The 24886-nt window shown below is 36.6% G+C and overlaps 1 protein-coding gene and 1 pseudogene across 13 annotated transcripts in view; one reads left to right on the top strand and one right to left on the bottom strand.

Annotated features, from left to right (window-relative positions):
• Positions 1 to 24886, bottom strand: part of LOC120592711 (DNA repair-scaffolding protein-like) — a 318688-nt gene that overhangs the window by 271983 nt on the left and 21819 nt on the right. The gene's annotated exons all lie outside the window — the stretch shown is intronic.
• LOC120592753 (uncharacterized) lies at positions 24013 to 24131 on the top strand (annotated as a pseudogene).

Raw genomic sequence — 24886 nt, 5'->3', positions numbered from 1 at the left:
TTCTGGCCACACACGACCCTGAACTGGAATAAGCAAGTTGGAAAATTACCACCTTGCTTGTTTTTATTCATTTTTCTTAAATATATGTTTAGCTCATATTTATTTCAATGTTAGAGATGTTTTGGATCTTTATTTAGAAGTTTGGTGATGTTTTTGCAACCAGAAATATATTACTCTTGTTAACCTATGGTAAAACTGGTTTCATTATACATCATTTGCTTCAAGTTGCAGTTTTTAAGAACCTACTGATGATGTAAAGAGGACTTACTGTATTTTGAAACAAGACAAGGCATTCAGATTACCAAAACTCAGAAACAAAATGACAAAACTTAAGAAGTAGAATAAAAAAAAATCATCTCATACTTCTATTACACTAAGTGCAATTTGCATGTTAGAGTGTACTGAATTTGCTTTTTGGCTTAGTGCTTATCTTTGAATATTTGTAATTAGCTAACAATGATTTCGTGTGTTTGGATAGAATATATGTTTGGATAGAATATATGTTGGATAGAAGATATGTTTTTTATGGACCCCTTCAAGCAATCCTAAAGCATAAAAATCTTTTATGGACCCCTTCAAGCAATCAATCCTAAAGAATAAAAATTAATGAAAGCTGAGATACCTCGATATTTAGAAACTTGTTGAGGCTTCTTTATGTTACTTGCTAATTAGTGGTAGAGCTGGATCAAGATTTTAACCCTACTATCTTGTTCAATACTCCTAATAACTAAGAAGGAACCCAAGAAAAAGTAGATATCACAGATAATATTTTAAGAAAAACATAAGGTAATGAGGAAAAAATTTTAAAGTCTATCCTCCCATGAAGATAAAGTAAATGGATTCAAGAGAAGTAGAGCCATCAAGTCTAAGGATCCAACATACAAATAAGAATCCCTGAAGAAGAAAACCAAAGCAATGGAACAGAACACATACTAAAAGCTACAATTCTAAAGACTTTCCTAAAATTAAAAAAAGAAAAGACAGAGAGAGAGAGAAAGAAACTACATATTGGAGTATACCATATATCTGAGAATATCAACCCAGAAGCAATTAAAAAAAGATATATCTTAGTAAATAGAGTTTTAAAAAATATTCTTTGAACCTCGAAGAAAAAAATACAAATGACTGACAAGTAATAAAAATTACATTATCATCAAATGTTGACAGCAATGCTGTATGTCCGAAGAAAATAGAATAATGTGTTTAATATACTCAAAGGAAGAAAATGTGAGTCAAGGAGTTTATATCCTGCAAAAGTGATTAACACTGACTTATTTTCTCCAAGCTTTGTTGTTTTGTTTTTTTTACAACCGTCCACAACAGACATATATTCATTTAACAAGTTTTTAAATTTGCATTTTAAGGACTATTTTAGATTTACATTTGGAATCAAATTAAGGTCAACTACTATGAGTTGATCACCAAATCAGAAATAAAACCCCTCATCAATACCACTGTAGTTAAGAAAAAATAAGACAAATTAAAACATACCATTAAAACTTCCTTAACTAAGAAAAGAACAAATTCATATAAACAAATTCATCCATAACCTAGGTGGTATTTTAACATGTAACAGCTCTATGCATGTTCCCCCTTACATAGAAATCCCTATGATAGGGGCAGAACTGTAAGGCATCTATCCTCAAGAGGTTGTTTACTGTGCAGTTTCCCCTGACAACTCTGAAGAAGCTCACTCAGTTATACAGATCAGTAAAGAAAGTGGAAAACATAATTTGGTTGATTTAAAGCATATATATTTTTTTAACCCCAGAGTACCTCTGTCATGCATTAAATCAGCCCAGGTCAGCTCTTTAAAGAAATGTGTGATACCAGAGATGGGGTAGAGACACAGGAGATGAAACTGAAATATCCTGAACCAGAGAGTAAGAGAGTGCTTAAGGAATAATGAGAACGTGTCTAAAGGACACATGAAGCTTCACTGACTATCCAGTCCTCTCACCTCTCTATCTTTCTTTTTCTAGACAAAACACCTCCCCACCACCACCACCACTGCTTTACGCACCCAACCTGGCCAAGGTCAATCACAGGACATCAGCCTGGCCACAGTGATTGGTCCAAGGATGACAAAAGGACCCAAGCTGAGCCAGTCATAGGCCCTCTCCAGGAGTTTTGTAACTGGAGCTACTAGAGAAGATTCTGTTCTTTCCAACTTGGTCAAGGATGTGACCTCAGGACTCTGAGCAGCCCTGGTGCCCAGCTGCTATGAGCTGCTTGCCTACCAGTCAATCTACTGTGCATTTGTCCAATTTAAGTTAGGCTTCAATCATCAGCTACTGAAAGAGTTGAACTAGAGCACTCAGCAAATATCTGTTCCAAATGAGTGATTCACTCACTGAGTATTCTACAGGTATACAGCTAAAGACAGTTTCCATCTTCAGTGATCTTAGATTCTAAAGATACATATTAAAGAAAGAAGTGAGCCAAGATTGGGCTAATGGGCTCAAAAATAAATATTAATGAGGGAATGTTTCTTGGAGAAAGGTGATTCTGACCCGTACAAAAAGAGAAATATATTTTGGCAATGGCTACCATAGATCTTGGATTTTTCAGTACAATCCTACTTCCAGATATCCTGATTTATTACCCTTCAAGAGCATGGACACATCCAGGAAATTTCACAAAGCAGCACAAAATCCTTTCAGACCACATCTTCGGGCTGTGTTACCATGCTGACCTGGTCAAAGCACAGCTGGCCAAGTTATTCACCTTCTCAACATCCAGTTTCTGCATCTATAAAATGGGTAATAAATATACTCACCTGAAAGAAAGTGTGTAATAAATATACTTACCTCAAGACCACCATCAAGATTAAATTGGTGCTAATAACAATAGTATGTAACAATGATACCATAGACCACAATTTTGGATGTAAAAGAAGAACTAATTAATATTCAAGAGAGTTAAAATGGGAGTGTACTTTAAAATTATACATATTTTATAAAGATGTTTATTTACATTTTCACATTCTGTGATTCATAAAAATATTGTTTTAATCTAATGACCTACTTTAATTATTTCAAATATGAAAAGAAGAAAAAGCTTACTGATTAAAATTCTGTCTTCTCAGAGTTTAAGAAACAGAAGGGAATTAAATGAAAAACTAAGTGGAAAAGGCGAGTTTATTTCAGAGTCAGTCACTATTCCATGAGCTGCAGCCCCTCGTAACTAATGCCACTTGCCTTCTCAGCTTTCTCTGAGGCTAGTCAGGCAACTGTAGGGCTCCATTGACAATTAAGAAAGCCCCACCCTTCTGATGTGGGGATAGTAGAGTGAATAAATAAAAAATAAAGGGTATTAGAACAAATCTGAGAAGGAAGAATATAAATAAATTAAATTTTCACATGGCATAATGAAATTTCTGAAAACTGCCTGTAAGGTTCATGACTACTTTGCTCATATCTTATTTTCTGCCAGGCTGCCTTTTAACTCTCTTCAATATGATCCAATGAAACCCTCAGGATTCAGTTCAAGGATTATCTTCTTCATGAACCCTTCTGTACTATTAATAGTCATCGGTTATGCTCCCTGAACCATTCTTTTGGAAATTAGTCACAAACTACCTTACGAAGTTACTTCTACTGTTACCATACAGAATGATATATTTGTGTGTTTATGTCTTCTATCCCTCTAAAACCAAGACTTCATTTATAACTTATTTTCTACATGTGACAAGTTCTAAAACTACAAGCTTCCAGATCTTGCTGGTTTATCTATTAACTGCTAAGTAAATAACTTCAACGTATGCTAAATAAGTTTAGAGGCTACCATTTGCTCCATTTAAGGAGGTCCATGTTATCTTTTCCATTCATGGTAGAATTTCAAGAAAGCCTATAATTATTCCAATGTTTTAAATGTTCAGTCAAAAGCCTTGATCATGCAGCAGTTTAAACTGACTTCTGTCATCAGAAAAGGTAACAATCGGTTGCCATATTTTGTATAATCATCATATACTTTCAAATTGAAGGTTACTATGGTCTAAGTAGTAAATGCCTAAAATATGCAATTATGCTTAAACTTACAATAAAATAATGGTTTTCGTATTTTCAAGCACCTAAGCTGTTAAAACAATCCAAATTAATTTACAACAGCTATTCTAAAAGACTTTGATGCTAGAATCCTACTTCTGGCAATTGGCTTTCTTGTTTCATTCTTCTTAATGTAATAATGTTGGAAATATATTTTGTTTTCAACATTAAAAAAAAAAAAGCAGAATTATTTTCCATTAGCCCTGTATATCAGATCAGAATACCATTAGTCTGAAATTTTTTTTTTTCCTCCTAAAATGGAAAATTCCTGTGCTAGAAATCAATTTCCCATTCCAGGTTGGCTATAACCACTCTCCCCAACCTTTACTTGATATCGCTCTTAATCCAAGGATTTAAAAGGCAAAAATAACAACAACTGTTAATATTTGAGTAGAGAATGATTAATAAAATAAAACTGGACCCATGTTTTATTTGATCAATCACTCCCTACTCAAAAGCAAACAATGAATTCACTTAGGCTCTCTCCCTTTCCTGCTTCACCACTGTTAAGAAGTTGAGATGCAACAACCTATAAACTCAAATTGTGATAGACATAGTCTCATAGAAAGGTAGGAGAATATCATCAAGATCCCTTCAAAGGCTACAGATTCAAGTCTTTGTCCCTCATTCCCTCAAAGTCCTCTAACTGAATCTCAGTCTAATAGTTCAATACTAACCCCCCTACCCTGCAGAAGAGGGAAGTCTGAATACAACAGATTTTAATTTAAAAGCAATCAGTTTAAAAAGTATTAAGCCAGTCTTTCAATCAAGTCTTTTGCCTAATTACCATTACCTCAAAAATAACTATATAATCACACACTACTGAATTATAACTGGCTCCAATGAAAAGAAGCACAATGATTTAGCTATCATAGTATATCATATCAGAATACCATTAGTCTGAAACTGAGTATGCTATAAACTAAATGTTTTATTCCAGTTTGGAGAAACATGGCAGAGTGAGAGACATCCCCAGATCTCTCCCCTTGAAACAACAATATGCTGAACATCTAAAACTCAACAAAAAACACCCAAACTGCACACCAGAACATCTGAGTATGGGATCTGTGCATAAGTGCTACCACAGGTCAGAACCCTGAGTGTCAGGTGGTGGACTGGGAGAAATAAAGAAGCTGCCTCTCACAGCCACCAGAGCTCCCTTAGGAAGAGGGAGAGGGGGAGGGGAGAAGGTGTGGTGAGTCCCTGAACAACTCTGCCTGGGAGAGCTGTGAGCTCTGTGTGGCCGGCGGCAGTGCCCAGGCATCAGGGCAGAAAGCAGATAAGCGAGGATGGCAGAGAAACAAGAGTTGATTTTTACCAGCCGTGGTTGCAAAACTGAGGCTGAGCTGCAGGCCCCATCCCCCAACCCAGATGGGCACTCCCCCTATATCATCCAAGACCGAACACCACAGAGCCCCAGGGAAATCTGAGTAAATGCTACCAAAACTGTCATTAACACTGACAGGGACTGAGACTGAAGGTAGTGAGCATGATTAAATATCTATTAGAAAAAAAATAAGGCATTATTAAGGCTTAATATAAAGCAGGGATCCAAGAGACTTAGACCGCACCTATTGGAAACCAAAAGAAAAATGCTTTCTTTGCAAAAGGCTAAAAAGAGACTTTTAGATAATTAATCTTCTTTCTGGGGGGCAGGAAGGAAGCAGAATATACTTCCATTAATGCCCAGGCGGAGAAATAGCCCATTAAATACCATGAACAACCAAGGAGACGAGGCATCTCAGAAAGAAAGAGAAAAATCTCCAGAGAATAAGCTTACAGACATAGAAATATGCAACTTAAATGAGAGAAATCAGGATGGTACTTCTGAAAAAACTCAGTGAGATCCAAAAGAATTTATACCAACAATTTCAGGAATTTAAAAAAACAACTAGATGAGCAGAATGAGTTCTTTTGCAAGGAGACTAAAAAAAACCCAAATATAACTTCTGGAGATTAAAAAAAAAAAACACTGCAAAAGTTCAAAAATGAAATAATGAGCTTGGGAAATAGAGCTGACCAAATGGAGAAAAGGATCAATGATATCAAAGACAGAAATCTAGAAATATATCAGAAGGAAAAAGAGAGAAACTGAAGAATGAAAAATAAAGAAAGAGAAATACAAGAACTAGCTGATATCATCAGGAGAGGAAACATAAGAATAATGGGCATTCTCGAAGACAAGGAAAAGTAGGGATTAGAAAGCATTTTCAGACAAATTCCTATCACCTAGTAACATTGTAGCTATCAGAACATCGTAGCGCAACACATTATTCAAGTGTCTATAACTGATGCTGGTGTAAACAAACTAACTGGACTGCCAGTCATAAAAAAGTAGTATACTTACCATTGTACTACAATTGCCTATAGTATTCAGTACAGTAATATGCTGTAAGGTTTGTAGCCTAAGAATAGGCTGCACCTATGTGTGGTTGGCTATACCTTCTCGTTTATGTAAGTGCACTCTCTGATGGTTGCACAAAAATGAGATTGCTTAATGACCATTTCTTAGAATGCATCCCTGTCATTAAGTTGCACATGACTTCAAACTTTCAGTTTCTTCCAATGGACTCTTTGTTTACAACAGGCCCTCCCTCAAGTCCATAAAAGAGTGATCCTCTACTTTGTTGCTCTGGACTTGTGAGTGATTTGTCAATGATCCACGTGTCCCAAATTGCAATTCTTTGTTGTTCCCATTTTGCTAGAGAAATACATGGCTATTTCTTTAAGATCAACATTATTTGGTGGCTCAATGGAGCTCCAAAGTAGACCCACACAGCTCTGAGGCTGGTGAGTAAACAGACAGAGCCCACTGAGCTCACTGCTTCCTAGCTGACACTGGATTTTGAGGGTGTCTTTCTCCTGGATCCAAGCTTCCACTCTCTTTCCATTTTGAAGCTCTTCAGGGTCTATTCATGATCTAATGTAAGCCTTCATCCTTTTCTAGTTAAGGCTTTGTTTTGTCCAACCAGTACTTAGTTGGCACTTCAGCCTAACTCTTTTGAAATCAGGCTGCTTCACTGGAAATATGCTGGTCTTCAATATGATTCCTTTTAGAACTAGCTGTTCCACTGGAACTGCACCATTCAGCCTTTGGTCCAACTTCTTTAAATTAAACTATTCCTAGTGGAACTTTGCTGGTATTTGGCCCTCAGGCTGTTCAGGCTTTTGCTCAAAAGAAAAAAAAAAAAAAACTCTGAAAAGTTGGAACCTAGATATCTAAATATTTTGAAGGCACCTCCCAGTTCAGAGACCCTGGCCACTTTTCTGTTTAGAAACTGGTCCCCCTTCATGCATTTCTAACTAAATGGACCAACTTGACCAAGAATACTAATGGCCATTATGGGGAACTTTTGAATTTCCCAAACTTACTTTTTTAAAAACCAAATTGACAACTATAGCTTTGAAATTGCCAAAACTGAATGGAACACCTGTGTTGATTGTTATTTTGAGGCTTCCAAACATTACTGAGTCTAAAATCGCCTCTTTACAAAGTAAAATATTACAATTAACTGAGGCAAACAAACAATTAAAGAAAGACAAAATGGCTCCTGAGGCCAGCTTGTTTGTCTCAGGCTGTGCCCTCCAAAATAATCACGCCCCTCTCCTCTGGCTCATTTGCCTGACCAGTGCTACCTTCCTCCTCCTCTTAACCTCTCAGAACCTGTCCCTTTAAAATTAAGCCTTCTGAGTATGGAAAGGCAAAACCCCAAGGATCTTATATTCCCTGGACTAAAGCTGAACTGTTAACTATAGTCAAAGATGTTCCCAAAGCAACTGAAGATCCCCGCAAATTTGCTGAGAAATTTAATATAGTCATTCAAACTTATCAACCTGGTTTCTCTAACTTATATAAGCTAGTTCATACACTTGTTGGTGAAGGCCAGATCAGCACTGAATTAAAATTGCTGACTAGGAAAATCCTAAAAGATCTCTAGTATTACAATCAGGAGACCAACCCACCGGCTTATATGATCAGGCTCAGGCAATTGCTAAGATACTGCATCTGGTAATTCCGAAGCCTGTTGACTGGAACAAAATTCAGGCTTGCTCACAAAAGTCTGATGAACCTGTTCATGACTATTAAATTCAACTTCATATTGTTCTCAAAGTCTGGTCTTCATATGTTTAGTCTACTCTCGTAGCTTTGAACTCTATTTATTAAGGGGATGAACTAAGATCATTTTCTATCAGTTAAAAGGACCAGGATAGAATAGAAGACCATATCCACTCTAGACTTGATCAATTTGACAAATAAGCTTGCTTACACCCTCGATGAGCCACCTGAAAGAAATATCACTAAATTTCTTAATTTTCAACTCCAGCAAAAGAAAGCTCTTGTTTGGGAAAATGAAGGCCCCTATATGAAATTAAAAACCTCCTAGTTTATTGTAAAAAAAAAATTCAGGACACTGGAAAAGAGATCATCACAAACTTAACCATTTCAGGCATCTTCAGCCTTCTAAACAGCTTTCCAATGTCTTCCTAATTCCCAAAGACAGGGCTCCAAGGAACTAGAGGGGCTGTTTCCAATCCTGCCTTTTAACTGGCTCAGAGACACCACTCTCCAGATTGGGAACGAATCTCTCTGTCCTTATTGACACTGGAGCCACAATCTTGAAACTCAACCCCACAGTTATAAAACATTCCTGCCTTGGAGTACTAAAACAGTTCAAATAGTGGTGATAGCTAATAAACCTCAACAGATTATTGTCTCTGTACCTATCCCTTTTTGTTTGGGCTTTTTGAAAGATATTCAGCACTTTTTCCTAGATTCCTCTGCCCCTATTTGTATTAGAAAAGTATGCTTAAACTCCTTTCCCAAAAGGGGGAAATAATTCTAGAATTTGACAGTAGTCATCAAACTAACCAATCAGATGAACTAAGTCATCCTTTAACATCTTTTATTTGCTCCATTTCTAACAACCCTACAGCTGAATTTGGGAGCAGTGATCATTTGTCTTTAGTAGATAAGTTACAATCCTTTTTAAGGGCAAAATCATCAACCAATATTCACAGAATCCACAGTATCAAGATTCAAACAGATTCCTCCTATCAAGATTCGAATAGATTCCTCAAAACCCCTTCCCAGAAGCAATCAATATCCCACTAGTAAAGAAGTCCTTTAAGGTATAAAGCTAGTAAAGAAGTCCTTTAAGGTATAAGGTTAACAGAAGATTACAAGGCTCAGGGCCCCATTATCCTTAGTGCTAGTCCCTGTAATACTTCTATTTTACTGTGAGAAAACCCAATGTCAAGGATGTGAGTTTGTCTAGGATCTCCAAGCAAAACACAACACTGTTATCTCTCAACACTGTTGTTCCTAACTCTCATATGCTATTAACATCCATCCCCACTAAAAGTAAATTCTTTACTGTAACTGATTTATGCAGTGTATTCTTTAGCATTCCAGTTGAAGGAGCTAGCCAATATGTTTTTTGCCTTTACTTGGGAAGGAAAACTATTCACCTAGACAATAATACCTTAGGGTTTTACTGAGAACCCTTATTTCTCACAAATCCTGAAGGTCGATCTGGATGATATAAAGTTTCCTAGGGGTTCTACTTTGTTGCAATATGTGAAAGAATTGCTTCTTTGCTCTTCCTCCCAAGTCTCCTCACAGGAAGCACCCACTTGCTAAAGTTTTTAGCCCTTAAAGGACATATGGTCACCAAGGAGAAACTGCTCAATATTCAGGGCATCTGATATCAGAACAAGGGCTGTACCTAGGTTCAGAAAGGCTTGATGGTATCCTAAGTTTCTCAAAACCCACAACTAACCATCAATTGCAAGATTTTCTCAGGCTAGTTGGTTACTGCCAAAATTGGATCCCAAATCTCTCCCTTATAGCCAAACCTCTGCACATTTTACTGAAGAACAACAACCCCAACCCATTATGGGGAGAACAGAACAGCATAGGCTTTAAAGAAGAGTTTAATGAACTCACCTGCCCTTGAGCATCCCAATGATCAAATCTCCTTTTTCGTATATGAAAAGGAAATGCCCTTGGAATACTCACCCAAAACATGGGTCCATCATTAACCCATGGTCTATTATACAGAAATTGATCCCTGTGGCATAGAAATATCCTTCTTGTCTTAGAGCCAGTACTGCCACTGCCCTTTCGGTTAAGGAAATCGAAGAAGCCTTTAACCATCTCTGTACCCCTTTCAGAAGGGCTCCTGAATTATCACACTCAACATTTTGCAGTCAGCCACCTAACCTCCTAAGAAATCCTTTTAACTGCTCCTCACATAACCTTTCACATTGTAATAAACTTAATCTTGCTATTCTTCTCTCCTCCATTACTGAAAAAGCACCTCGTGATTGCTTAACAATGATAGATCACCTCTTGACCTCTCCTGATTATCTGCAAGAAACTCTTTTGAGTAACACTGACTTCTCATGGTTCACTGATAGTTCTTATTTAAAAGGTGGCAATGGCAAATACTGCTGGATATGCAATATTAACACCCCTAGATGTAACTACAGTGGCACCTTTGCCTTTGGCTACTACAGCCTAGCAAACCAAATAATACAGGCTCACATGAGCTAGCACCCTGACCAAGGGCAAAACTGCCAATTTTTATACTGATAGATGTGCTTTCAGAGTAGCTCATAATTTTGGAATGTTGTGGAAGCAATATGGATTCCTTAACTTGAAGCAGAAATAAAATTTTAAATGGCCAGTATGTTCAGGCAAGAATTGTTGTATAGTACACTTTCACCTGCTGCTTTAGTTATTATTAAGGGCATTCTAAACTGGATACTCTGGAAGCTAAGATAAATCACCTTGCTGAAACTTCTGCAAGGAATGATGCCCTTAGAGGAGCTAACAGAGGTCAAACCTCTGTCTTGGACCAAAGAGGTATTTCCCCAAATGATAACTTTGAAAAACTGGCTAGAGAAGGTCAACAACTGGCCTCAGGGTCAAAAACAAAACAAAGCAAAACAAAACAAAACACAAGATTGAAAATCCAACTATTGTGGATTTCATAAAAAGATAAAGCTCTAGTTGGGGCTAATTAACAATCTAGTCCTACAAGAGACACTATAATTCCCATTCCTAATTAGTATACCATTAGTATTAAACCATTGACCCAACTACAAAAAACATTAATTAATACTGATGAGGAAATATTAATAAGGTAGCAAAAACTGCCTACCTCACTTGCTCTACTCGCCCAATACACAACCCAGGGAAGACTTTTGCACTACTCCCAGACACTTTAAAATGCCCAATGGACCATCTGAGGTTTGGCAAATGGACTTCATAGAGCTTTCCCCATTTTGATTATGAATATATTTTAGTCATGGTCTGCATGTTTTCTCACTGGACTGAGGCTTTACCTTGTACACGTGCTACTGACTATTCTATGGAAAAAGTCCTTTTGGAAAAGATTATCACTACCTGGGAAATGCCTCTCAAACTCCATGGTAATTGGGAAACCCAATTAACTGGTCAGGTGTTTTGACAAGCCTGTGCTGTTTGGCAGGTTTTACAATACTTCCACCATGATTACCACCCTCAATTCTTTGGTTTAGGCGAACACACTAATGGTATTAAGACTCACTTGGCAAAATTTGTAGAGACCTTCCAAATATGTTGGCCTAAAGCAATGCCTTTGGTCCTTCTAAATCTCAGACGCACCCCTTTGGAACTCAACTCTCACTCTGAGATAGACATAGGCCTCTGCTTCTTTTTGATCTGCAGCTTTAAAAGGAGATTATAAATCAACATTTTAAAGATCTAATTGTTTTTATTAATATTAACCATGTTCAAGTAAAGCAATCTTTACTTTGTGTCAGGAAGATAAAGACCTTAAGCAACACACTTTGCAATCTGGAGATTTCATCAATTGGAAACGACACCTCCAAGACCCTCTTCAACCTTGTTGTAAAGATCCCTATCAGGTACTGCTAACCAACCCTTGTGCCACCAAACTCCAGAGAATGGACTACTGGATTCACATGCTGCATCTAAAGAAACCACTAAACCCTACCTGAACCTACACATCATCTGATGACCTGCAGGTGAAAATTTTCTGAAATTGAAGCAGACAACACTTGATGAGACAGCTTTCCAAGATGTTCAGACCAGGCCAGTTAGAAGTTTTAAAATTCAAAGAAGTCCTTCTTCATCTAGACTATTAACTGACTCTGGATTCCTATCCAAATTCGGTCTCTGAATTTGCAACCTATGGGTTGTATTACTGATAAGACATTTTGTTCCAGACATTTTGAGATAAGGACACAACATCCAAGAAAGGTTCATCCTGGCATCAAGGAACAAAAGGCCATTGAATCCAGAAAATCTGACTCTTGATCAGCGATGCTTTCAGAGAAAGAGCTTGATCAAATGGGGGACATGTAAAAATTAATAAACAGAAACCTCATTTAAAATGAAATCAAAAGGCTAGGAAAGAACTCTCACACATGTGTCACTCAAAGCACACTACTGACCCCAACAGGAAGAGATGTACCTTGCATACTACTTCACTACCTCTGCAGGAGGAAGATTCCTCTTTGACTTTAACAGCTCAATCTATGGGAGACTGCCATAATTCAGCCAATTAAAATCACTATATCTCAAACTTTCAGTTTCCTCCAATGGACTTTACAACAGCTCTTCCCAAGTCCAAAATCGTTCCTCTCTTTTGTTTCTCCGGACTTGTACATAGTTCACCATTAGATATGTGTTCCAAATTGCAATTCTTTGTTGTTCCCAAATGAACCCATTTTTCTGGAGAAATATCTGGCTATTTGTTTAAGGTCAACAAAAATATATTAAACTTGTAATATGCATATGTGAGTGTATACAATCATACACACAACAATAATAACAACACATACCCTGAAGCAGGTTCTGGCATTCTGACTACTAAAGAAAGAACAAAAAACAATTAAAATGCTAAGATGACTTGAGGCCATTGTCTTCAAGAGTTCCCTAAATCCTTGAATGATAAGGCAAAAGTGATCAGTCAAAAAGCAAACTGAGTCTTTGGTATCCTATCACAAAAGAATATGGTATTAGAATCCTACATTTTTGCTATCTTACTCTGCTAGAGTGGAATTAATAAAAAAGAGTCCCATATAAACAAATGGACCTTAAAGTTTGAGAACAAGGTCTTATCTACTGTATACTGGACCAAATTACTTAATGCCTGAGCAACTGGCTGGCTATTATACCGGACATCTTTTAAAGATCACTCCCCATCTACAGCCACACCAGCCTGAACAAGCACGATCCCGTCTGACAAGGTCCTTGCAATCTGTGAGGTCAATCAAGGGTTGCCTAAATAAATAAATAAATAAATAAATAAATAAGGTCTCTTCCATCATAGATTTGGTAATTCTAAAAACAAGTGCCTGTTAAACAGGCATTAGGTGAAGATGTTCAATGAATGAAATATCTAAATATCCATTACCTTATATGTGCTTAGACAAAGCTTGAAAATACCCTAAACTTTTACTTCTGGCTATCAGGCTCCGTGCAAGCAAGAAGCATTGGTGAAAGCACAGTTGTAAATAGCTAAATGTTGAAGGAGAGCCCCAACACAGGGCCAATCTGCAAACTGAGAGAGCATTTTTTTTTTCTCAGTTTCTTTACATTTAAGAAATGAAAACACTAGCTGACCACTAAATTAAAGGACAATACACTTCAGCGGTAACACAGACAAAAAATGCAGACCTCAAAATACAGTTTAGGAAAGTCACTAAACAAACATACAACACATATGCAGCAACAACAAAGTCTGTGGAAGGGAATAATCTCATTTCCAGAACAGCCATGTTGTAATTATGACCAGGTTTCAACAAAATCTTAAGAGGCATTCAATGAAACAAAATATAATATACAGTAGGAAGTTCAAACACTGATTGAAAAAGACAAAGATATTGAATCAATTATCTTAAATATATTCAAAGAGCTACAGGAACTAGTGGGAAAGGAACTAAAGGTAACTAGAAAAGGAAATATCAATGTAAGAAATAAACAATATCAATGAAGATAGACACTATAAAAATGAACCAACTAGAAATTGTGAAGTTGAAAAGTATAAAACAAAAAATTGACTAAAGGTTCAATAGCAGATTTGAAGAAAGAATTGGTGAATTCTTTGAATATAGGTCAACTGAGATTATCCAGTCAACTGTGAGATTAGCCAGCCAAAGAGAGCAGAAAGGAAAAAGAATGAATGGAAATGAACAGAATGTAAGAAACCTGTAGAATCCCATCAAGAATATCAATATACACATAATGGAAAGAGGAAGGAAAAAGGGGCAGGCAGAGTATCTGATGAAGAAATGGCTGAAAACTTCTCAAACTTGATGGAAGACATGAATCTACACATTCGCAATGCTCAGAAAATTCTAAGCAGGGTAAAATCTAAGAAAATTCACTTTAAGACACATTATAGTCAAATCGCTTATGAGTTCATATTGTTTGAGACTCTCTCTGCACTTTCTGGGCTTGTATGTCTATTTCCTTCACTGGGTTAGGGAAGTTTTCCATCATTATTTCTTGAAATAGGTTTTCAATTCCCTGCTCTTTTCTCCTTCTGGTACCTCTCTGATGTGAATGTTGTTACACTTGATGTTGTTCCAGCGACCCCTTAAACTATCCTTATTCTTTTGGATTCTTTTGGGGGGCGGGGGACGGGCTATTCTGATTGGGTGTTTTGTGCTACCTTATCTTCCAAATTGCTGATCTGATTTTCTCTTTCATCTAATCTACTGTTGATTCCCTCTAAAGTATTCTTTATTTCAGTTATTGTATTATTCATTTCTAACTGGATCTTTCTTGTGTTTTCTATCTCCAGTTTAACGTTTCCTATCTTTTTGTTAAAGTTCTCAGTGAGATCACCGAGCATCCTTATAACCAGTGTTTTGAACTCTACATCTGGTAGATTGTTTGTCTCCACTTTGTTTAGTTCTTTTTCTGAAGCTTAGTTCTGTTCTTTCATTTACGACATGTTTCTTTGTCTCCTCATTTTGGCTGCCTCCCTATACTTGTTTCTATGTATTATGTAGAGCTGCTATGTCTCCTGGTCTTAGAATGGCCTTATATAGTAGGTGTCCTGTGGGGCCCAGGGGCACAGTCTCCCTTGTCACCTAAGCCGGGTGCTCCAGGTATGTGTAGTTTTGTTGTAGTTGAGCCTTGGCTGCTGTCTGCACATCAATGGGAGGGAGTAAACCTCAGGCTAATGGATATGTGAAGACTGGCCATGACTAACGTGGAAAAGCTGTTGTGCAGGGGCCAACCCTATGAAGCAGGATTTGCTTTAACAGGGCTCTGGTGCTTGCCCAGTCTGCCCTTTGGATATATATTTTGTGAAGGTGGTTGGATGGTATTCTGGTGTGATCTGAAGTGGTCTACCAGGTGTGTTGCACCTGGAGCCTCTTGGGGGTGGGAGTCTGTTGCAAGCTAAGGTCAGCTGCTAGCTGTCCCTTGCCTGGTGCCAGTTGGTATGAGCTACAATGTGACCTGCAGATGGTTGCCCCTTGTGCTAGGCTTGGAGGTACCTGGGAGAGGCCAAGCTGTGAACCGAGGCCGGCTGCCACTAACGCCAAGCTTGGGGATGCTCAGCAAGAGGTACAGGGCACACCAAAGCCAAATGCTGCTTGTTTGTGGTTTGTGAACCTTTGAGAGATCTGAAGAAAGTTTGTAGCATGAACTAAAGAGGTCATTTGTATAGGAGGCCTTAAAGTTGGGTGGGGCTGGGTCTCAGGGAATCACCAGGGCACGACAAACGGTGTCAGCAAGGTTCAGTTTGCATGTTAGGTGGAGAAAAGTCTCAACAAAGAAACAATGGCCTCTGCCAGCACTTCTGTCTGGGAGAAAGCTGTCGCTCATCCCTCACCCTGAAGCCAGAAAATTCAGTTCCTCCCCATATGTCCCTGACAACTTTTGCACTGCTCCCCCAGTGCTGAAGGTGAGAAAGTCCGTCAGGAAGTGAGTCCAGGTGCAGGCCCTTTAAGAGGGACGCCTGGGACTCCAGCCACCCTCCGTCTCACTCCATCACAATCTCTGCTAGTTTACACAGCCAGAAGTCAGGTGTACTTCTCTTCCTGACCTTACGACACGGGGCTGGGAAGCTTGGTGTGGGGCCAGGACTGCTCGCTCCTCAGGGTGATCCTTCACAGCCAAGATATCTCTCCCCAATTTTAACCACCACACGTGGGTGCAGGACCAGCCCCTTTCCACATCTCTGCCTCTCCTACTAGTCTCGATGTGGCTTCTTCTGTATATCCTTAATTATAAGATCTGTTCAGCTCTTAATGTCACATTTTAATGTACACTTAAAAATGGTTAAAGTTATAAACTGTATTATGTATAACTTACTACAATTTTTTTAAAAAATGCAACCCAAGGACTATGCACATCACAATCACCAAGTATGCTTTTATAGATATGTAGGTCCTCAAACTCCAAATTAGAATCTTGAGGAAGGAGAGACCTAAGAATCCACATTGTCACAACCATCTCTAGTGATTCTTATACTACTAAAATTTGAGAACCAACACTAAGTATATGGCATTAGAATTCAACCTGTATGGGTAGATTAAACACAAAGCATTCTCAAGATCAAATTCAAAACTGCAAGCTTCTCTGTATATGCTTAGAATTTCTTATTGGTGTGAAATATATACCATTAGGTACAAAAGTGAAAATATTACTTTTTACTCTGTTGAGTATTTTAAAGACCGAGAAAGAAACTTCTAATGCCTTACAATCCAGTGTCTTGAGTCTACAAGAAGGAAATCTTCAACAGAAGAACATGATGCCAGTCATTAAACACTGCATTCTGAATTCCAATATCTCTTACCTTAACCTGTCCCATCACTGAATCCATCAGTCATCAGTGCTCAAGTCTATTACATTTTTTAAAATATCTCTCTTACCATGACCCCAACTAGCTACCCCCTGCTCCTTTTATTCCCTAGCACACTTATACAGAGATTTGTCAACAAAATGTTTATTTTTCCAACCACTGCAATTTGATTTCTTCATTAACCTTTCCTAAAAACTGTTTTCCCTCTGGTTACTGTATTTCTTCACACAGATGTACAGATATATTTACCTACACTAAATAAGTGTACAAGTGACAAAGAGGTGAACATCAAATTCAACAAACTGGTTCAAAATAAGGAAGACTTCTACAGGTAATGTTCAAAGAGAAAATATTTTTGAAATCTTGGTAAAACTGTGGCAAGATGTAGGCACTAAGTAAGTTTCTTCTCTTTCTAAAAATAAATTAGCTATTGGATAGACAATATTATACACTGTTCTTCTCAGTCGCAGCTTTTAAAAATTATGGGATATAATCTAGAGCCAGGTTTTCTTAGAAATACCTTTTTAAAAAATTGTTGTGTGTTTAAATCTTCGCAAAATGTTTTCCCTATTTATAACATTATAAAATTTTTTTAAAGAGAGTCACCATGGTCCCACTATTCATCCATTCCAAGAACTAAATACAAACTATGTACCAGGCACCTGGCTACCAACTTGACACAACTATTTTAATATTTTCCTGTCCCATTTAACTCTTCTGATTACACACATTTTGACACATTTTTCAGAGTTGTAAGCTTAAAATAGACAATGTTGCATTCCACTACTTGTTTGGTTAAAGTAACAATTTCTAATGCTCTACACATGTTCTACTCGTTATAAGAATGGAAATTAAAACCTACGAATTTATGAGAAGCCAACGGAAATCTTATTTATACATAAAAATGCATGTTCAGATTTTATCAGAATGGAAAACAGTATTCAGATTAATATTCAAATGACGTTAATACTAATGACATTAAGCTTTAAAATATCAGTTTTGTAATAGATATAAACATTCATAGAAACGAGCAGCAGGAAATACATCAAAATGCTTATATTATCTGATTGTACATTTATAAATGTTTTTTTAAATAAAGTAAATGCCAAAAGAAACAGCTGAAAGAGTTGAAAAGTGTTGCCAAACTTCTGACCTGAACGAGATGGTAGAGACTCGTTTCTCTGCTTCTCCCCACTAAAAAACACTATAATCTCTGAAAATAACACAAGGCACTGTGAAAATTCTAGAAGGCAGTAAGAAAGCAGTACACTGGTTTTAGAGCCCAAAACTGAAGGAAAAACAAAGTAACAGGGTATCTTATATCTTTGAGACCTAACAGACTCAGACTTGATGTTTCCCTATCCACAACCTAGTTCATTCCTCTACTTCGTAAAACAGTAGTTTCTCTGACATCAAACAAGCCCAGCACCACCAAAAAGAGAGAGCAATTCTGGAGCCCTGCTAATAATAAGTGACTAAGGGAAGCACTCTCATTCTCCACTGGCCTGGAAGAGACTCCCCTCCCCAGGAGCGAGAAATCCAGTCAAGCAGCAGGACAGGCATAGGTGATCTCTAGATCCCTTTCCTCATCTCAGAGACAATGCAGGAGCAGGGGCACCTGCTAAAGAGATCCAGCTATAACAAGCAGTCCAACCAGGAAACCTCTGTGACCCCAATGAACTCAGATCTTCCCCACTAGACTCCAAGAGAGAAACATAAGGAGGGAGGGAGGGAGGAAAGGGAGGGACCGGTAGGAGAGATCTCTACCCTAACAACTGCCTGCCTGGCAAGGGAAGCTTCTTGGACCCTGTGTGCCTGAGACTCTGCTCCCCAACAAAGAGACACCCAGGAGTCCAACTTAGGGAACCACCTTTTGTTCCCTCTGGTTATTTCAAGCAGACCAAAAAATATGCCACCAGATATGCCAAGCAGACCAAAATAACATTGCAATGTTCTAAAATTTAAACTACTATAACTGCACACTAACCACACACAGGCTTTATTTCTTTGATACAGCTTTTTTCTCCAATTCAAACAGGCTTTGCCTAATATAATAGCGTGCTTGCTTTTTTGCCCTTACTCTTCCTTCTTTGTGTGTCTACTCTCTTGTTCCAAGACATGGCAGATTAGTTTTCTGATTCATCCTCTTGAATATCATTGGGAATAAAAGCTGTTCTAAAAGGAATTGTAAAGTTACACTTAACTGTATTTGTGTTAACATTAATCTCTTATGGACTATTCAAAATAATCATAATAAGTATAACTAAATTATGTAGCTAGACCTTGATAATTAGAAAGCAAATGCACTTAGGGCCTCTTCTTCCAACTAGAGGAACTGAACACCATGTCTCATTGGAAGTTTGAAAATTTCATGATAAATTATTGTCCCAAGAGACCATTACAGGTAGATCAATAAAACTTCCATAGAAATGGCAATAAGGAAATGACAGTGGGATTGTAACTGTGATTGCTGTAGTGTTATTGTAGTTTTATGATTGTAACCAATTCCTTTTCTATCCTTCCAATCTCATTCTCATTTTTATGTACACAAAAATGCCTTGTTAACTAATATATAACTTGTAGACAGCTTGCTTGTTTGCTTGCTTGAGAACCCTAGGAACAGACTTCAAAAGAAGCTGACTAGGTTCCCAGACATTTCAGTGCAGTAAGACTGACCACAAAATCCTTCCCTAGATGGAGCAAAACAGCCTCCTCTTGACCAGCTCCAAGACGTTTATCATAGCATTCTACAAAGGACATTTCATCATGCTGACTCATTCCTGAAAAGAGGAACTCCTCACCCACTCCTTGTTAATTCATTTGATCTACTTACTTTCGTGACGGCAGTCCACCATCTTGAATGAATCTGCTTTCCTCCCACCAACACTTGTCTCTCAATTATTGGCTCATGAGGGGCAAGCTGCCAAATCTGAGTTTAGTAACACTATCTTTGGAACCACAGTACACAAAAGTAGGCCAGGACATGTGTGCTAAATCTTAGGGTAACTGCCTATTAAAATACTTACGTAGAACCCAGCATCTCCTAAAATAATAGAAAAAATGTCCAGAATGCAATTGGAAATCGCTCTTCATACTAAGAACTGATACTATCAAAAGATGGATGAGAAAATACAATCAAGTGATGTCAACAATTAAATAAAGATCATGAGAATCCCAAAGGTGAAGACAAAGAAATGTAGCTGAAATAGTATTTAAAAATATCAATTTAAAATTTCCCATATTTGGCAAAAAATACAAACCTACAATTTTAAGAAGCTGAAAGAACCCCAAGCAGGATAAACCCAAAGAAATAAATGTCAAGATACATCAAAATTAAACTTTTAAAAACTACAAAGAAAAGTCTGGAAAACAGCCGTGATAAACGATATACAAACTACATGGGGACACCAATTATAATTTTCATTTAATTTTCATTATAATTAGGATTTTCATTTGCAAACTTACAGGCCAGAAAAAAGTGGAGCAATTATTTTTCAGTTCTTGAAGAAAAGAACTGCAACCCAGAATTTTATATCCAGCAATACTGTTCTTGAGAAATCAAGAGAAAATAAAGCCATTTTCAGAAAAAATAAAACAAAGTATTTGGAGTCTAGCAGATGTTCCCTTAAAGACTGGTTAAAGGAAGTCTTCAAACAGAAAGAAAATAATGAAAGAATCTTATGGCAGCAGGGAGGAAAGAGGAAGAAAAGATAAAGGCAGAAATATGCATAAATATAAAAGACAATCCTTTTCCTTGTGAATTGTATAACTCATATACAATGATTGAAACAAAAATTATAACACTAACACTCAAGACAATGATATTTAAAAGTCAGAAAAACAAAGGTATCTAAGTGAAAAGTGAATTTTCTATACTTCACTTGAAGTGGTAACATGCTGCATAGGTAGGCTGTGATAAATTACATATGCATATTGTAATATCTAGAAAAACCAGTAAGAAACTATATAAAAATAAACTCAAAAAACTATAAATTAATCAAAACGGAATTGTTTCAGTAACCCCAGAAAGGCAAGAAAAAAGAAACAAAAGAAAGAAATAATAACAATATAGCAAACTTGAGCACTTGGAGATCAATAATTACCTTACATTTAAATGATCTAAATACATCCATCCATCGAAAGACAGAGACTGGCAGAGTAAATAATAAAATATAAACCAACCATATGCTATTCAGAAAAAACTCATTTTAAGTTCAATACTATAAAGAGGTCAAACATAAATGGAAATAGATACGCCAGGCATTCTTTGACAAATAAATCAGGAGTGGTTATTTCAATATCTGATAAAGTAGACTTCTGGTCCAAAGAAAATTTCTAGAAACAAAGAGGAACATTACACATAATGAGAAAAGGATCAATACATCAGGAAGACATAACAATACTAATTATATAAAAACCAAACAACAGAACTTCAAAATACATTTAAAAAGAAAACTCATAAAACTGAAAGAATAAATAGATAAATGCACTATTATAGGTGGAGACTTCAACACTGCACCCCACATCCTCAGCAACCGACAGGACTACTTGATAGAAAATAAGCTAAGTTATACAAGATCTGAACACACAAAAAAACCCCAGATAATATCTAACTGACACATAGAGAAACCCCACCCAAAAAACAAAATAAATATTATTTTCCAAACACCAAATAATATTCACTCAAATAAAGCATATTCAGTAATAAAATGAACCTAAGCAAATACAACAGATTGAAATCAACTATGTGTTGCTTGATCATAAAGATTAAATTAAAAATAAATAAGAGAAAGACAACACGTAAATGCCAAATACATGGATATTAAACAACAAGCTTAACTGATGCATGGATCAAAGAGAAAGTTTTAAAGGAAATTTTTAAAAGACAAAACCAACTAAAACGGAAAATAAAACGTATCAAACTATATGGGATGCAGCTAAAGGAGAACTGAGGGAAAGTCATAGCACTAAATACATTAGAAATGAAAAGTCTCAAGTTAATTTAAATGCCAACCTCAAGAAACTAGGAGAAAAAAAAGAAAAGCAAAAGTAAAAGAATAATAAGGAACAGAAATTAACTCAATTGAAAACAGAAAAATCATTTTTTTAAAAAATCAATGAAACCAAGAGCTGGTTCTTCAAAAAGATAACTACAATTGATAAAATTCTAAGAGTGACAAAAACAGAAATAGAAGATACAAACGACCAATATGAATTTTATATAGGTGAGATAGCACTATAAACCCTATAGCCATTAAAAATATTTTATAAAACTATAAACATTACACTCAAAAATTCAACAACTTAGAGGAAATCAACCAAGTCCTCAAAAACCACAAACTTCCAAAACAAATGAGATAATAGATAACCTAAGGTCCCTGAAAACAAACCTCTAGGCCCAGATAATTTCATTATAGATTTCTAATGAACTTTTAACAAAGCATTATCATCAATTTTATACAGTATCTTCCAGAAAACAGAGAAAGAATACTTCCATACTGATTTTAAACTAGTACTACCCTAACACTAAAGTCAAAGACAGTATCAAAAAAGAAAACTACAGACCAACTATCTCTTATGAACTTAAATATAAAAAACTTCAATAAAGTATCAGCAACAGTTATCTAATAATGTCTACAAGAAATTACACACCAAGACCAAGTGGGGTTTATTCAAGGTGAGCAAGGCCAATTCAACATTCAAAAAAAAAAAAAATCAACCAATGTAATCTACCATTATCAAGACTAAAAAGAAAAATTATATCAATTGGTACAGGAAAGTCACATAACAAAATCCAATCCCATCCATGATAAAACTGTCAGCAAACTCCAAAGTGGTAAACTACCTCAATTTAAGAGTATCTACCAAAAAACCTACAGCTAACATCATACTCAATCAGTAAAGAACAAATACTTTACCTTAGGATCAGTAACCGATAAAAAACATCTGCTCTCGCAGCTATTACCCCAAGTGGTACCGGAAGTTCTAACACAGCAATAAAGCAGCGAGGTAGGGATAGGGAGGAGATAGTGGATTTGAGAACATAAAGGTTAAAAAAGAAAACTAGAGACATGATAGTCTATGTAGAAAATCCCAGAAATCTACAAAAAATGCCAAGGACTAGTGAGTTCAGTAAGGTCTCCGGATAGAACCTTACTGAACTCACTAGTAAGTCAATGAAAAAACCAATCAATCTCGAAAAACTAACAATTAACATGTAGAAACTGAAATTAAAAGCACAATACAATCACTCTAAAGGAAATGAAATACTTAGGTAAAACTTTACCAAAATGTGTACATCTGTATACTAAAAATTTCAAAATGCTAATAAAAGAACACAAAGATAGCCTAAGAAATGGAGAGACACACCAGTGTTAACTGACTGAATGACTGACATACTAAAGATATCTGCCCCAAACTGATCTACAGCTTTCATTCATTTCCTATCAAATTCCAGCAAAGATTTTTTAGACAGAGCCAAGCTGATTTTTAAAGTTATAGGGAAAGGCACAGGCCCTAGTAGAGCTAAAACGGTCTTAACAAAGAAAAAATAAAGTGGGAAGTCACTCTATCCGATGTTAAGGCTTACTTATATATAAGCATACTTCAAAGATGCTGTAGGTTCAGTTCTGACCCACCACAATAAAGCATCATAATAAAGCAAGTTGTAACCTTTTGGATGGCTGAGGTCTTCCCTTCAATTTGTAAAAAATGCAACATCTGTGAAGCACAATCAAGCAAAGTGCAATAAAACATGGTGTGCCTGTAGCTGCAATAATAAAGAGAGTGAATTTGGCCAAGAGATAGACACACAGATGAGTGGAACATTTCAGAAACCCAGAAACAGACCCACATATAATTGCTCAATTGGTTTCTGACAAATATGAAAAAGCAATTTAATGGAGGAAGGAATAGACTTTTAACAACTGAGCATCCAAAAGCAAAAAAAAAAAAAAAAAATCTGAACCTAAATCTCTTATCTTATATAAAAATTACCTCAAAATATAAAAATTAACACAAATTTAAATGTAAAACATTATACTATAAAATTGTTACAAATAAATAGAAAATCTTTAGGTTCTAGAGCTAGGCAAACAGTTCTAATATTTAAAAGCAAAAGCACAAACTGTATGGTCTATGGCTATGCCACCCTGAACATGCCCAATCCTGTCTGATCTCAGAAGCTAAGCAGGGTCAGGCCTGGTTAGTACTTGGATGGGAGACCACCTAAGAAGACAGGGTTCTGTAGGCGTTAAAAAAAAAAAAGCACAAACTATAAAATAGACACCATAAAAATTAAAAATTTTGTTACAAGAGATAGTGTTTGGAAATGAACAAAATATTATTATCTGGGATATTTTTTAAAAACTCAAAATTAATAGTAATCTCCCAAAAAGTCCAATTTAAAAATGGAAAAAAAAAAAAAACATGAAGAGATGCTTCACCAAGATAGATAGATGGTGAGGAAATAAAAACAGGTTCAACATCATTAGCCATCATAGAAATAACTTAAAATCACAGTGAGTTATCATCACACACCTATCAGAGTGGCTAAAATAAAAAAATTGATGAGCAAACTTCCAGAATAAGGTAAGGACCTCTAATAACCCATTCCTCCATAAAAGAAATGAGAACAGTGGCCAAAAATAGTCAAAACCTTATTTTTCAGAACTCTGGAAATTAACCATAGGCTTATAATAAACTGAATAGCATTTACTCAAGAAAAAGAACTGAATCTCAGTTAAAAAAAAGTGAACTTTGTGGTGTTTTAACTTGCCCTAGTTTCCTGTCCCCTAACTCCATGGTAAGTTTAAAGAACAGCAAGCAGCCTTGTAACCAGAGTAGCTGTGTAAACCGGCAGCCCACCAGTCACAGGAGAGAGCAAACTAGGTTTAGAGTTCCTCAAAATGCCCCATCCTCAGAGTACTATCACTATTTGACCTGCCCAGTAGCTCCTGAAAAAAAAACCCTATTCACAGGACTTATCATAATTTAACCTGACTCAGA

This window comes from Pteropus medius, unplaced genomic scaffold (assembly GCF_902729225.1).
Source record: "Pteropus medius unplaced genomic scaffold, Ma_sr-lr_union100, whole genome shotgun sequence".
Classification (NCBI taxonomy): Eukaryota; Metazoa; Chordata; class Mammalia; order Chiroptera; family Pteropodidae; genus Pteropus; species Pteropus medius.
The sequence above is the reverse complement of the archived record's forward strand: the minus strand, read 5'-3'. Positions and strand labels throughout refer to the sequence as shown.